Source organism: Passer domesticus, chromosome 18 (assembly GCF_036417665.1).
Source record: "Passer domesticus isolate bPasDom1 chromosome 18, bPasDom1.hap1, whole genome shotgun sequence".
In the NCBI taxonomy this organism is placed as follows: Eukaryota; Metazoa; Chordata; class Aves; order Passeriformes; family Passeridae; genus Passer; species Passer domesticus.
In genome coordinates this window covers 8,816,936-8,832,106 of record NC_087491.1, presented here as the reverse complement: position 1 = coordinate 8,832,106, position 15,171 = coordinate 8,816,936, and the positions used below count along the sequence as shown (strand labels likewise).

Below are 15,171 nucleotides of genomic sequence, written 5' to 3'. Positions count from 1 at the left end.
CTTTAATAATTAAAATGGGAGCCAAAACAATGTGTTCCAAATGCACAGCACATATTGTTTTATCCCTTACCTTTAGATGGGTTTTTTTGGGTCCTGTCTGTGCTGCCCAAGAGATTCTGCAGTAGCCTCAGGAATTAATTCCATTTTTAGAAAGTTTCCTTTACGAACCAAACATCACAAAGGGCACCCAGGGAGATCAATATTGCAGTTCTGGTTGTAGAGTACATTCCAATCAATTGTGGAGAGCAGAGCTCAGTGAATCCATCTGACAATGGGTTCAGTTAGCAGGACAATACTGTTTAAACACAGTTTTTCTTGGGTGTTTTATGATTCTTTCAGTGGTGCTCTAACTATATTAACTTTGTCAGTTTGAGCATTTAGCCCCTTTTTTTTTTCCTTTGTAATGCTTAATGCAGCTTTGCATTTCACAGTTGACAGTGATGTGTGCTGCAGCTTTCATGTATAAGAAAATGAAATATCCCTTTTTGGATATATATTTTCCATTTTAATTTTTTAAGTCTACATTTTCTACTTTTCTTAGTAGAATTATATATAAGAATAATACATTTGAGGAACTAGGGAATTCTGCCAAAAGGTTTAGTTAGAACTCATCTATGAATTTCCAGGGATTTGCAGAAAATGTAGAGCACTGGTTTGTGCAGGAGGTGGTTTGTTTGTATAAATACCCTTGAAAGGTCACATGAAATCAGATGTTAAGGCTGAAGCCAGATTTTTGACAGAGCATGGTAAGAGCAGTGCAGGGCTTGAGTTTAACTTTTACTGCTTGGAATTGCTTCTCCAGAGCTGCTGTGTGGGAAAAAATTGTAGTACCCAAAAGCATGGTGCATCTGAAAGTCACATAACTTTAAAAAACCCCAAAATGTTGTATCGTTATAAGCAATACCTAGAACATAACTGACAAACTGAGGTGGGGCATTTCTCTGTTTTCAGCTTAGTTTTTCAGTTGTTTTTATGTGTGGAGCTGTTTGCTCTTTGTCATTGGAGTCAGTGGCACTTTTGTCCCTGCTCTATCTGGGATGTTGTTTTACAGGAGAAACACTTTGGAGCATTGTGGAACCAGTTAAAATGATGGAGTGAATTTAAGGAATGGTGTTTGAAGTACATTTGGCACTCTCAACTCTGGCCAGTTTTGTGCTATTCAGGTGCACAAAATCCCTTTAAAGAAGAACCAGTGAGTCTTCATGCATAACTTGGCACATCTCTCAGAGATAAGTTTGCTCCTTGTCTGCACCTCTCTTCCTTAATCTGTAACATCCTTACATAAGGCAGTGTGATAGCTCATCCATCCTCTGTTACAGCTCTCAGACAAACTGGCCAATTTCTGTCAAACTTCGTGGAGGAATGGATATTGAAATTTATTTAAATTTCTGCACATTTTCTGAAGAAGGCTGAAGAGATCAAGAGGCTGCAAATAGGGCCTTCATTATGGCAAAATTGAAAATGTAGCTGTCCCAAGTTTGTAGCCATTTGGCAAACGTGACTCGTGAATGGCCTGGAATGGGGAATGCAAAGAAAAAGCAAAATCTCTGGGGAAGAAAGCAAATATGTGTGTTTTGGAGACAGTTCAGAGGAGCCAGTCAAGGGCAGTGAAGGGTGGGTTGCCAATAAAAGCCAGGTAACAATTGCAGGGCAAAGAAACACTTAAAAACCATGCCAGGAGAGAATTTGGTTCTTGTTAACTCTCTATGTCTATTTCCAGGTAGGCATTAAACAAAGATGGTTTTGTTCCTGTGTGTCTCGGGTGAAAGCCCTTGTATAAATTCCCTAAATATTCATTGGCAGCACTTACTCTTAGATTTTTTCCTGAAATACAAGCTGCTTCATTAGACCTCAAAGGTGAGGTGTGTGTTTCACTCGGAGGGCTCCCTGGGGACATCAGGTGCACCACAAGTGATACCCAGGAGAGTTTCCCTGAGCTTCCATTTGGCTGGCAGCCTGGTGAGTGCCAAGCTGCAGGCTCCAAACCCTCCTTTGCCCTGGGCAGAGGAATTTATCTGTAAATCCTGAGGGTCTTTTGGCAACAAGCTGTGTAAGAGTGTTAGTAGCACTAAAAAGGATGTTGGAAGGTTGTTGATTGCTCATGTCATTGTTTGGATACTTCTCAGGCTCCGTGAGGACTTGGGACTGGTATAAATAATTGCACCTAAGGTTAGAACCATTGGTTATCCACTCTGTTGGAGCTCCAGTGGTAATATCACCAAAAAATTCCCCCGTCCACAGTGGGCACAGCTGCTGCTGGAATCATTCCCAGCGTGCATGAGCTGTGGGTCAGCATCCTGATCCAAGCCTGCAGTGCCTGCAGAACACCCTTCTCACCCTCCTCACTGCCAGGCCAGTGCTGTGAGAGGGCTCAGATTTTCCACTGAAAGAGAGGTCAGGCCTTGGAATAAGCTGCCCAGAGAAGTGGTGGAGTCACTGTCTCTGGAAGTGTTCAGGAGATGTCTGGATGTGGCTCTTGGGAATGTGGTTTTGGGGAGATTATGGCTGGCAGTTGGATCAGATCATCTGGAAGGGTCTCTTCCAGCCTTGATGCTCCTGTGGTTCTGACAGCTAACAGGCTGTTAGTTTTATTATTACTGTTAATTTGTTTTTGCCATTTAATTCTTTTCGGATGAGATAATTCACATCTAAAAGCTTTGGCAACATAGTACACTAAGTTTCAAATATTATCATAATGGAAAAGAGTCATACTAGAAATATTAGTACCCAGTTGTATACATTTAATGAAATTGTTATTCAAAGCTTTTATGTCCAAAACAGTAACACTGGTTTGTGTTGATGCTGCATGCTCTGATCTTAACCTTTGGGATGATAACAAAGCTCAAAAACTGGCTCCTCCTGCAATCCTTTGCCCTTGAAGGAGTTGTTTAGTTAAATTCCTTAATATTTTTGCAGCTGTGGTTGTGGTTTATTAACTGATGCTGCCTTGAAGAACAGTCTGTGTCTGCAGCAAAGTTTTCATTACTCATCTGTCAATACTTGCAGAGTAAAACAAATGGGTCTGAGTAGAGGTTTCTCCTCTTCAGTCTAAATAGTTTCTTTCCCTCTATCCCTGCTATTTTACCCAGGACAGGGTAGAGAATAGTTTTGAGGCAGTGAGTGCAGAGTTGTACTCTATTGGAGAAGAAGGTCTGGCCTGCTTTGTCTGTCAGGATTATTTTAAGCCATGATGTTTAGAATTTATTAAATGAACTAGAGGGAATTAAAAACATCTCTTTTTCCCAAAATATTCTCACTTCTACAGCTGTGAAATGCCTTTTATCCTGACTCATACCAGCTGAAGAATCTCCTGAATTCCTCTTTTGCAGTTGGTAAAATATGATTTTGGGCCAGTTTAACAATTTGCTTGTCAGGAGAAATCCAAGTGAGTTTGGTTTGGTTTTGTTTTAACATAGCCCTCAAAATTGAAAATCAGATAACCCAAGACTATTACATCTGTGTTTACTGATGCAAACTACACGTTCTGCAGTAATTGCCTTGGCCTTTGGGTGAAATGCACAAAGCAGTTTATCTGCCTGGGTTTTTATGGGGGTATTTTTGCATGATAACTGCAGATGAAGAGCACATCTTATTTGGAAGGCCCTACAGAACAGGGATGTCACCTCTGGGAGGTGATGGACATGAATTTCGTGCTGGTGAGTGGAGGGAACTGGAGGAACTGCTGTGATTGAGCAGTGGATAGAAAATGCTTTGGTGTCCCAGGGCAGAGCTGAAGGATGAGCTATAATAAGCAGGGGAGAAGCACTTGCAGAATTCAGGGGTCTGACTCACTTGACCACGTGCTTCTCTTGAATTTCACACTTGGCTGTGACAAATATCAAGGGGAGTAGCAGCCAGGCTAGTGAGCAAGTGTGCTGAGAGCAGAGGTCTGTGCTGACCTCTCTGCATGTGGTTTTTTGGGGGGAAAAACCAGAGTCCTTGTGTCCTTCTGTTGTGCAGTGTGGTTTTGTGCTTCTCTCCCACTTCAGAAAATCAGGGTGTGTGAAACCTCACATGGCAGTTCCCTGGGCATGAAGGTGTAAAGAGCTAACCCCAGACCAGTAAAGGTGACTCATAACTGGAGCATTGCTTTCTACCTTTGTACCATGAGCTGTCATCAACTGCATTTTAAAATCTGTCCAGTGGGACAAACTGCTCTGAGTGGAAGGAACCTAAACCTCTGCCAGACCATGCTGGAAGCGTGAGGACCTAGATTGGAGATAAAAACTGATTAGTGGATAATTCCCCCAGAATGAATAATCTCTGCCTTAAAAGATGAGTTGCAGATGGTTTTGGACGAGAGAGGGAGAGAGATCGGGTTTTAAATGTCATTCTTTCAGTAACCTGAATCTCCTGACCTTACGTGACACTTCAGAGATGATTTCAGCCGAGTAAGACCAGGAGAGGCTGGCTGGGGTTGGGTGGCCAGTGCTTCCTGCCTTGGGCTGACCCCGAGCCCCAGTGTTATATTTACCTAGCAGTTTGAGAGATCTTTCACTCCACAAGGTCAAGGAAGGCTTCCAAAATAGAGGGAAGAGCCATTTGTAACTCCCCAAGTGAGGATTAGTATCTGACATGGCTTCTTGAACTATTTTCAGATTAGTTATGTGTCTACTGATCTTTCACCTTTGCAAAGGTGGCAGTACTTGTGTGTTTGCCTGTCCTTGACTGGAAAGGCTGCAGAAAACAAAACTGAAACTTAAAACTAGGTTAAGGACTATTATGAGCAAGCTGTGTCAATAAACGCCATCATTTTGTGTGGCTGTGCAGCTTTTCAAATTACTCCAGCAAGACTCTCTTCACAAATGCTTTTGTATTTTGTCTGTTGACTCATCCATCTCAACACTCACAGTAACATTTCAGTGCAGTCTTACAAAGCCAGTGATTGAAACAAGGCAGTTCTTGGGCTGGTTCATCAACAGATGCAATTAATACAATGATGTTTGCTTTGACACCCTGGCTCACTGGCAGCATTGTGAGCAGCATTGCCACGCGAGGAGATCGCTGTGGTTGAGGACTCCGTGTACAGGCAGCTCACTCAATATTTGTATTCAGCTTAAAGTCAACATTGAAGGAGTTTCAGACCTCTCCTAAGCTGGCAAACAGGCTCACTGGTGCTACCAGTGATGTTAACAAAAGGGCAAATCATAATCTGCAGCACTTCTAATTTATTTACAGTCTTATAAAACCCTGGGTTTTCATTCTGTGGGAGAGCACCAGAAGTATAAAAGGAAGGCTTGGAGGGATTTTCTCCTTGTGCAAGTCTGGGAAGGTGGTGAAGGAAATACGATTTGGACTCAGATATTTATTCTTTCAATAGAACAATGTCAGTCCCAGACCAGTGCTTCTCAGATGTGTTTTACCCTGGGAACTCATGTAAAATGTCTTCCTTTTCAGCTATTTCTTTTTTAGCTGTATACAGGGTGTAACCATTGTTTAAGGGAGTGTCTGTGGCATGGAGCCAGTTGATATCTAAACCCTATCATGAATTGTTTTAAAGAGAGTATGATTTTCTCTACTGAGATATATTGATGACTGTTTTTCAGGGCAGGAAGTACCTGCTGACTCCAGCAGTTGCCAGAGCAGCTGTTCATTATGAGTGAGCCACAGAAAAAATCTTGTGAATATCTCTAGGAAGCAGCTCAAGCTTAAATGATCAGTCTAGTTAATCTGTATGAAGAACTGCTTTCATATTTTCACTTGCCTGGAATTTTATATTGGGAAAAAAAATTCTGGTTCTTAGGGTATCAAAGTCTGTAGGACAGTTTACAGAGAAGTATTTAACTTCAGGCTAGTTAATATTTGTTAAGGCTTGTCTGGACACTCCCCAGACTCTTGCTCCAGGGTACAGATTTAATTGATTTATTCCATGTTGAGTTAATGCAGCAGTTTCTGTTTCTGCAGGTAGGCATCTCTGCTGGCTGCATGGCTTTGAGCATTCTCTGGCATTGCAGCATCCTGTGACCCAGCCTGGGTTTTCACCAGGACCTGTGTTAGGCCAGGCACTCGCTGGAAATGCAGTCAACTCCCTGTCCTGAGCTTCCTAATGAGCAAGTTGGGACTTTTTTTGTTATATTCTCTGTTTTTAATCACAGAGCTGACTTCTGATGAGATTATATACGGATTTCCATAGGTTTCTGCCAAAAGATTTGTTTTGAATTAATGTACATTTTTGTGAATTTCTGTAATTGACATTTTCTGGAAAAATAAGTCCTGATTTTGGTCCAGACCCCTCTGATCAGTGCCAGGTGTGAGCAGCAGGCTCCAGAGAGCTCATCCAGGGTATGGGAGCTTGTAGCAGCACTGCTGACCTTTGGCTCACGGAAAAAACAACGAGCAAGGAGTACAGTGCTCCAGATGTGAACCTGTGTGGAAAGCTGAGCGTGCAGAGATAAGCTGCTGATGGAAACACCCTCTCTCCTACAGCTTCTGCATTGTCCAGGTGAACCCAGTGTCATAGCTCAGTCTCTGAGATACCTCCAGCCCAAGTTCAGTCACTTCCTTCATTCTCCATTTGAGCTCTGGGTTTGAATTGCTTTTCATTTTGTTTTGTCTGTTGCTGTCTTTGATACCAGGATATGATTTCTTCTCTGTCAGCTCTCCCTCCCCTTTGTTTCTCTTAGTTTGCAGGTTTTTTGGATGGTAACACCCACGTTGCTTGTAGTGCATCCTCTGTATCACAAGGTTTTGACTCAGTAGTGTTGTCTTGGAGATGTACAGGGATGTGCCAGCCAGCAGTGATACATGGGTCACAGCAAAAGATCATCCTTGCACATCTTGCCCAAGCAGCAGAGCTCCTCTAGCTGCTGAATGTGATTCTGGGGTCATGGCTCATGAGAGTGGTAACAATGGGAAGCGTGGGATGTTCCGGCTTATTTTGAGATCAAGATTTCATTTCCCTTGCAATAATTTCATGAATCGAAAAGGAAAATGTGTAATGCTTAGTGTTCACCTAGAGCTTTACATTTTTAGAGCATTGTACAAACATTTCTTCTGTACTTCTGGCTTCATGACGAGTGATGATGGAAAGTTCTGTCAGTAGTGAGGTAAGGACAGTGAGTACAACTCCTGCCCTCCTTTCATTTTCTGCTGTGATTCTACTTGGTCCTGTGGTCAGATGATCTCTACTTCTCCAAGAGCTTCTGTGGGCTTTCCAGTCATCCCTGGAGCTGTGTAGCCTGTGAGTGGGTTGTTAGTTCATGCTTTTAGGATGTCATTGGGTAGTGAGAGTGTCAGTCTAGTGCTGTGCAGTGGTGACACCTCTGTTTGGAAGATCCAGGTGATGCATGCACAGATCATGCCACCTAGAGGAATGGAGCTGGCAAGCCTGCAGCCATTGCTGTGCTGCCAAAATTTTGGTGGTTGTGCCAGTGACTTTGTTGAGACCCTCTCCAAGCCATGCCCTTTGTGGCCTCACCTCACAGTCCATCATGAAGTCAAGTGAGAGAAGGTCCCTTCACAGGCAGCTCTCCATCAACTCAACAAACATTTCTCAGCTTTTTACACGAGACTGCTTTTCCCAATTTACCCTCCTAAATGTTGACCCTCATCTTTCCTGATGGCTGAAGAACCTGAAATTAAGTTGTGGATCTCACTTTGCATTCTCCAGGAATTAGGCTGAGGAATCTAGTACAAGGTGTGATTTGATGGGATAACATTCTCCAAGCTCTGTGCTTTTTTTGGCTTGGGTGTTGCAATTTCTTTTGTGGGAGACTGTTAAATTTCCCAGAAGATTATCCTAATTTCCAGAGTCTCAAAGTCTGAATTGTAATTAAGCACTTAATTTGATGAGGGCTTTTAGATGTCTTGCTAGTCTACTGGCAGCTTGGGGAAATACTTCCATCTTCCTCCCAGCTTCCTTTGCATAGATTCAAGCTCAGAAAGCTGGGATATATTTAGAACTGGCAGAACTGCCAGCCAGGCCTCAGAAAATTGCTCCAGATCTCTGCTTTTTGGGTAGGATAAAGCCAAATTCAAAAGAAGCCTGGCTTTTCTGAAGAAGTTGGGGTGATGACAATTTATCAGTAACAAATGGGCAGTGGGGAATTTTAATAATACATTTTATTGCTTGCAATTGCATTGAGTTCCCTATTGCCACAAATGACAGTAATCAGGACATCCAACAGGGAAGCAATTACTTTATTTCTTGATCATCCAGGCAGTCAGTGAGTTTTGCTACGAGATAAGCACATGGTTTGACCAGAGGGTGTCACCTCTTTGGGACTGAATTTTCTTTTTGACCCACTTTAGTGTAATATGTGGTGCAGTAAGGTCAAGACTGATGACTTGGACTGGATGACTTGGATTTAATACACAGACAATAATGACTGAGTAGAGTCTTTTTCTTTTGTGCTATTTGAGGTTAGGGCTTCTAGATTAAGTTTCTATCTTCTGCTAAAGTTTCTATCTACTGTTTAAGTAAAACATCCTACTGTTTACGTAAATCATCCTTTCTCCCCCCTCTCTCCTGTGCTTCAACTTTTATGCCTAAAATCTCTGAAACAATCTTGAAGCCTTTATTCTGCTCTGCCTTTGAATTGACCCCCATGTATTTTCATCAAGACATTAGGATAGCCTTCCCATTTCCTTCTATTCTCAGTTTAAATTTTCCTGTTACGGGAATACTAAAAAAAAAAAAAAAAAGGTAAAAGACTGAATTACAGTTAGTCATATGTTAAAATAACCAGGCTAAAGCCAGCAGGAAGAGCATCCTCTCAGTGTCAGTGGATGAGGCCATGCCCATGGCAGGGTTTTGGAATGAGATGATCTTTAGGGTCCCTTCCAACCCAAAGCATTCCATGTTGGCTGTGGATGGATCTCTTGCCTGTATTGACCACTGGTGCATTTAAAGCCCCGTTCTGTGTCTCTCTCCCTTTTTGCTGATAACTTTCTGGCCTCCAGGCTATTGACAGCTGTTGTCCACTTGCTGCTAATTAAGAAAGCAGCGTGAGCGATGGGAATGTGGATTGGAGAGATGGAGCCCCCCTCTCCACAGCCAAGCGTTTCAACCTGATTAAAGAGAGTCTGACTGACGACTGGGCGGCCTCTTTTTTCCTGCTGTCTCTCTGCAATAGCCTGGTTTTTATCAGAACTCCCAGGTCAGGTGCTCTCTGTGGCTCTGGATTTTTTAGATCCCGTAACAATGGGCAGAGGCAGAACAGATTTGCTGTTCAAAAGATGGGGACGTGTGAAATCTGAGCCACTATAAAGCCACATCTTTAGCATGCAAAGCGTTGTGTACGTCTGTGATCTTGCTCAGAAATTCAAATGTAGGTCGTGTTTTTTAAATAAGGTGACACATACTACGTTGAAAATTTCAGACTAGCTATTGGAATCAAGATAATTACGAATTAACAGCACTTAAGTGGATGGGCCAGTGATTTAAAGATTTTCTTTCTTTGTTTAAGGATTTTTCCTTGTTTGCTTTGTTTCCTTGTTTTGGTTTGCCTTGTTTTGCATCCAGTCCCAGTGGGAGACCTTTTGTGTGATACAGTAATGCTGGGATTTTTATGATCCAGCAGAAGAATGGACTTGAACTCTGAGATTCCCTTCCTCTGTGGGGGTAAAATGATTGACTGAGGTTAATATAATACAAGATTATTGTGTTAATACACAACCAGGAGGTGTGAATTCAAGTAAGAGTGGTGGTAATTTGGCAGAAGAAGCCTCCTGTAATGCTGATGCTCTCTGGAGCTGTTTACCTCCAGGAATATTATGACTGTATTTCAGATTAGACTCCGAAATTCAATCTGAATGGTTACCTGTGATAAGTGGGCTTTGTATAGCCCTGCATAGCCCCTAGCAAGCTTTCAAATCCATGTAATTTGCTCTTTTTTTCTGGAATTTAATTTCTCTTCTTCCTTGTGATTTTTCTCATGTTTGACTGTTACCTTTTACCCCGGAGTTGAATGTTTTTTGATGTTTTTTGGAGGTTCTCTTTAAAGGCACTATGTAAATATAGGTGTAAATGTTTATTTAAATAAATAAAGAAATCACTGCTAGACATGGCTCCTTAGGTGTGTGAAAATCCTTTAATAAGCCATGTCTACCACAGTGTAATTGAACAGTAGGAACATGTCTAGGGAGAGGAGGGTGTACTTTGATTGTACTTATTGGTGTTCACCTTATTATGCCCATGATCACTTTGTGAAAGGAGCCTTGGAGCATGTGACTGCAGCTTTTGTAATGAAGAAGTGTCTTATATTTGTTTGAAGTTGAACAAGAGCTGCTTTACCAGTGTTATCCTATATTCACTAAACACTTATTAGAGTAGTAGGAAATGCAAAGTGTGGTGTGCTCCTAACGAGCTGAACTAGGCAGACTGTTTGGGACCTGGGTGATCCAGGGTGTGAAAGTGCCATAATCTCCTTGGGCAGCTTTTTGTTTTCACATGAAGAGAGCAGATGCTGACACGGTGCAAACAGAAGAGAAATCCTATCAGTAGATTGGCCCTGAGTCCCCAAGCTGTGGTCTGTAAATACAGTGATTTATGGGTATTAGAGATGAAAACAGCATTTCTTTCTTTCCTCCAAGCAAAATATTATTTCCAAATAGATCATCTCATTATTGGACTTTGGTTTGGCTAGTAATTTTATAAAATAAACCTAGTTGCCTTAATGTTAGAAAATTAATGGGTTGATTTCTCTACTACTGAGAATTTATGGAGGCTCCAAATCCCTGTCTGTCTTGCTGTGGGAGGTAATTAAGAATACGAGGGAGCGGTTTCTTGGTTTGAAATATTGAAAATGACTGTCAGCATTCGTGCTCTTACGTCTGGAGAGCTTGTTAGGGGTGGTGAGATTGGTTCTGCTGGGTCATTTGCTGTGAGCATTGGTCATTTCTTTCACAGTAACCTGCTTATTGCTTGGGCAGCTTGGCCAAACTGTTTACTGTGTGCTGCCTGTGACTGGCAGCGTGTTTCAAGCCCATTATAGGAATATTATGTGGCTTCAGGATCACAATTATTCCATTTGTCCTTTAAAGCTGCTCCTGGTGACTTCAGGAGCGGAGCTGCCATCACCCAGGTAGGTCATCTGCCAGTGCTGATGTGGTTTTGCATCTGTTCTGGGTGAGCTTTCCATGTGACTGACGCTGTCACCTGCTCTGGATCCCCACCTCAGCAATTTGTGCCATGAATTTCTGGCTTGTAAAACGAAAAACCATCCCACGGTCATTTTGGTGGCGCAGAGATGGCAGTTTTCTCATTCAAGGGGCAAAAGTAACATTCTGCGAATTTCTGTGTGCAAACCTGTTTGGTGCTAGGCCAGGCTTTGTTTAGACTATTGATCAAATGTAAGCCTAGAGCTTTGCTGCTGGGTCTGGAGCTGACTTTCCCAGCCCTGAGCTCCTGAATGACAGAGCATTGCAGTGGAGCTGGCACTTCTTTGTTGGGTTGTTTTGCAAATGCAGACCCAGTTCTTAACAGGAGAGCACAAACCAGGGATTTCTGCTTTACAATGGAAAATGTTGAAGTTATGTTGTCCTGATTTCTTATAATACAGGAGTGTCCTTTAAATAAAAAAAAATGACAGTTCATACAAGAAAAATCTCTTCCTTTGAGGTTTGTTATCTACTTCTGTTCAACAAAGCTAGACTTTATCTTTGAGAAACAACTTCCCATATATATGAGAACTATCTCTAAATATTGCCCTTTTGCCTTTTAATTAGCAAAGTTCATTCTGCAAGTGAAGAGTCATACTCCAAAATAAAACTATGTAGGGAGTTAATTGGGAATAATATATGTGAGTTTCCAGCTTTCACCTTGATTTAAGCTACCTTTTCAGGATGGAGAAGCCCTCTCATTATAAAGTCTGAGCTACTGGGTTCTTGTGGTTTTGAATGTTGCCTGTTTTATCATGATAAATTCTGGTGTGTTATAGTTTGAAACGATTTCCCTAAAAGTAGATTTGTACAATTGCCAGAAAACCAGCTCAGCTCTTCACCTGCTCTGCCAATAAATAACAAATTTACTTGACTGTACTTGAAGAAGCATTTTCTACATATTTTTAAACTCTCTATTTTTATAAGTGATTTGAATCCCTGTTGAAAGTATCTTCTGTGAGGGCCGTCTTTCAAAGTTCCCATATGGGTTCAGTTTCATAATTATGATTGTGACTGCTATATATGATGTTGGTTTTTTATCAAATAGCAGCAATCAAACCTTGAGGGGTGTTTTATACCTATGGTGTGTCATATCAGGACAGACATGGAAATGGTGCTGGTTAAAGTCATACAAAGCTGCAGGAGCCTTTTGCAGATGGACTTGGGAGTTTCAATACATTTTAATGAAGCAGCTTTTCCCAAACCAACTGCCTTTTTCAAGATTTTCAGCCATATTCCAGTTCTGCACTTTTGCAGCAGATACATAAGTGGCTCTCAGGTTAATGAGGAATGAGGGCACATTTGAGTGTATTCAGACTTCTGGCTGCAGAGTTGCCAAAAATGAAGCAGGAGAGCTCTCTTCCATCTGTCATTCCTCTACAGAAATCAGCAGTTTAGAAGTGGATGTAGCTGAGAGTTTATTTGCTGAGCTTCACAGTTCATGAGTACAGAGAGGAGAAAAAAGGCAAAATGTATGTGTTTGTTTGGGGAGGAAGGCAAAGTGAGTTTGCTGTGTAAATTTGTAAACAGGGTGGAAAGGAAAGGGAAGTTTCAGGAAAACATGTGCTGAAATAAATGAAGTCCAAGCTGAGATTGCAAATCTTGTGAAGTCGTGCAGGGCGTTGTAGGAGAGTGGTCCTTGTGTGGAGCAGATGTTCCTGCAGGTCCTGCAGTCAATTACTGCAGTGTCTGATTCCCCTAAGCCCCTTCCCCACAACACAAGGTTGTTTCCACTGAGCAGAAAAAAAAATATTTATGCTTTTTTACTACATTGACACAAAGCTCAGTGCTAGATTCTTACACTAAAGTGATGTTAATAAACGTGGATCATATATACAAAGTCAGTTCTGTGCTTGCAACATTACAGGTTGTTGGTTTTTTAGTTGAAAGATGGTTTATAGTGTTTCTTGTTGCTTTACTGCAGTGTAATTTTTTGTACTCATTGGCTGGGTCCAGGTGAAGACTCAAAATCCAGTTGGGGTGAAGTTTTTGCAGGCAGGTTGAGCATTACCAGTTGTTAATATAGATCCCAGGAGATCTGGGAAGTGTTCACCCTTCTAGTAACAGTACCACAGGTATTTCTATAAACATCTGATGTCTCTCTGAACCCAGCTGTGTGACACACTGAATGGTACAGAAATCACTGGGGTTTTGCCTGTTTTTCACAGTGAAGGAGCATGAAGTTAATCACAGAGAAGCTCTGACAAGGCACCGGGCTCAGCCTGACCGAAGGACCGTGCTCTCGGGGCCGTGGAGCAGAGCCTGGCCTGACCCTGCTCCACATGGCTCCAGGCCTGCTGGAGCTGAAGTTTCCTGTTACAAACTGGCTGCTGTTTTCCAAACAGACCTCCTAAAGCTCCAGAGCATTGCTCAACGGACCACAGACTGAAATTGGTATTGATTCACCTTTCAGGGCTGATGGCAGGATGGCCACACAGTCGCGCGTTGTGTTGCACAGGCTTAAATAGCTCCTGGCAGTTGTGGGTTTGCTGTTTTGTCAAAACCAAATTAAATAGAAATACTGTACAAAATTATTTCTTATTTATGGAATCCCAAGGTCTCTCAACCACAGAATCTGGGCACTGGCTTTTAAAGCATGTTTTTTTTCTTCGAGTGGGTCATGGTCTTTCAGTGCATTTGTGTGTCTTCATGGCTGGCTCGTGGGTAAGATCTCACTTTTGAAACCTGATGCCGTGCCCTGAATGGGATGGGATATGATCAGGAAATTTTTTTTGGTAAAAACATCACTCAAGTAGCTATTAATTCACCAAGATTTATTCTGTGATAAGAGAATAGTTTCAGCAAGATTGTAAAGAGATGCTGAGATAAGGTTCTGCTTTGGTTTTTGTGAAATCCAGCCTGAGCTGGGTTCCCTTTGGCTGTTGGGTTGTTGTATATGAGTGTGGAAGGTGTTTCTTGAAATTCAGGCCAGCTTCCAGTGTGAGCAAACTGAAGGTTATTCGAAAAATTGAAACTGATTCTTAGTGGGGCCCCCTTTTGGGAATTTCCATTAAAGATGACAGTAACTGTTAAACACAGATAGGGTGATACAAGATACGCCAGCAAAGAGTGATGTGCCAAAGAAATCAGGCTCAGGTATCCTCTTAAGTGGGTTTTCAGACTTGTCACTGCATTAGGCTGAGTGATATTCTGAAGCAGCTGGGGAATAGCTGATTTTTCTTCAAAATTAAATTAACAAGTAAAATTCTAGTGGCTGTTTCCCGCTTCTGAAACCTCAAGTCTTTAGTAGGCTGAGATGAGTTAGAGATGGGATGGATTCCTTCAGACTGCCTTCATGTTGTTGTTGATGTTTGGGCAAATCTGCTGGGGTTTGCTGCTGCAGAAGTTGTCTTGTGTATCTTTCAAAGTCAGGATTTGCCAAAAAGAGTGGGGAGAATTGCAGGTGTTGGTGTCAGCGTGTCTTTACCTTGAAACCTGTTGTCCATAGACCAGTGTAACCAGGAGATTTTAATTCAGGCATGAGGACATGGGATAAAATAGAAAGCTGACACAAATAATTGTTTACTGTTAAAGTAACTTTAATGTTTATGTGCAGCATAGTGAAAGACAAGGCATCCCACTTAGATTCCCTGAGGTGCTTCATGTTTCCTGCCATGGTGGTGTAGGGATGTGTGTAGGGATGTGTTAATCCTCCAGCTAAGGAAGGGAAGAGGGAGCTCCCTCCTGGGCTGCTCAGTTCAATTAACATCTCAGTTTCCCCTTGCTGGAGGCACTGATGTTTCAAATCATGCTTATAGAAGACTAATATTTTCTCCTGCCCGTAGGCAGGCAATAAAGCTGGTGGTTTGGTTGCAGATCCTATCAGGTATAGAACAGAGTATGGAATTGAGGATATGGCCTGCAGCTTGTTAACCCTTTACAGAGCAGCACAACAGTGATGTCAAAGCAGCTTCTGACCTGATTACATCAGAAATTTCACACCTGCGGTGCCGCTGTATCTCTTCACACACACACACTTGTCTGGGTGTGTGGAGATAGAGAGCTGGTCCTTTGGGGCAACAGGAGAGCAGTACTTCAAAGTTGAGGGATTTGCATAGCCCTCCTGTGATG

At 42.2% G+C, this 15,171-nt stretch overlaps 1 protein-coding gene across 7 annotated transcripts in view; it reads left to right on the top strand.

Annotated features, from left to right (window-relative positions):
- Positions 1 to 15,171, top strand: part of RAPGEF1 (Rap guanine nucleotide exchange factor 1) — an 84,233-nt gene that overhangs the window by 7,551 nt on the left and 61,511 nt on the right. The window lies entirely within an intron of this gene.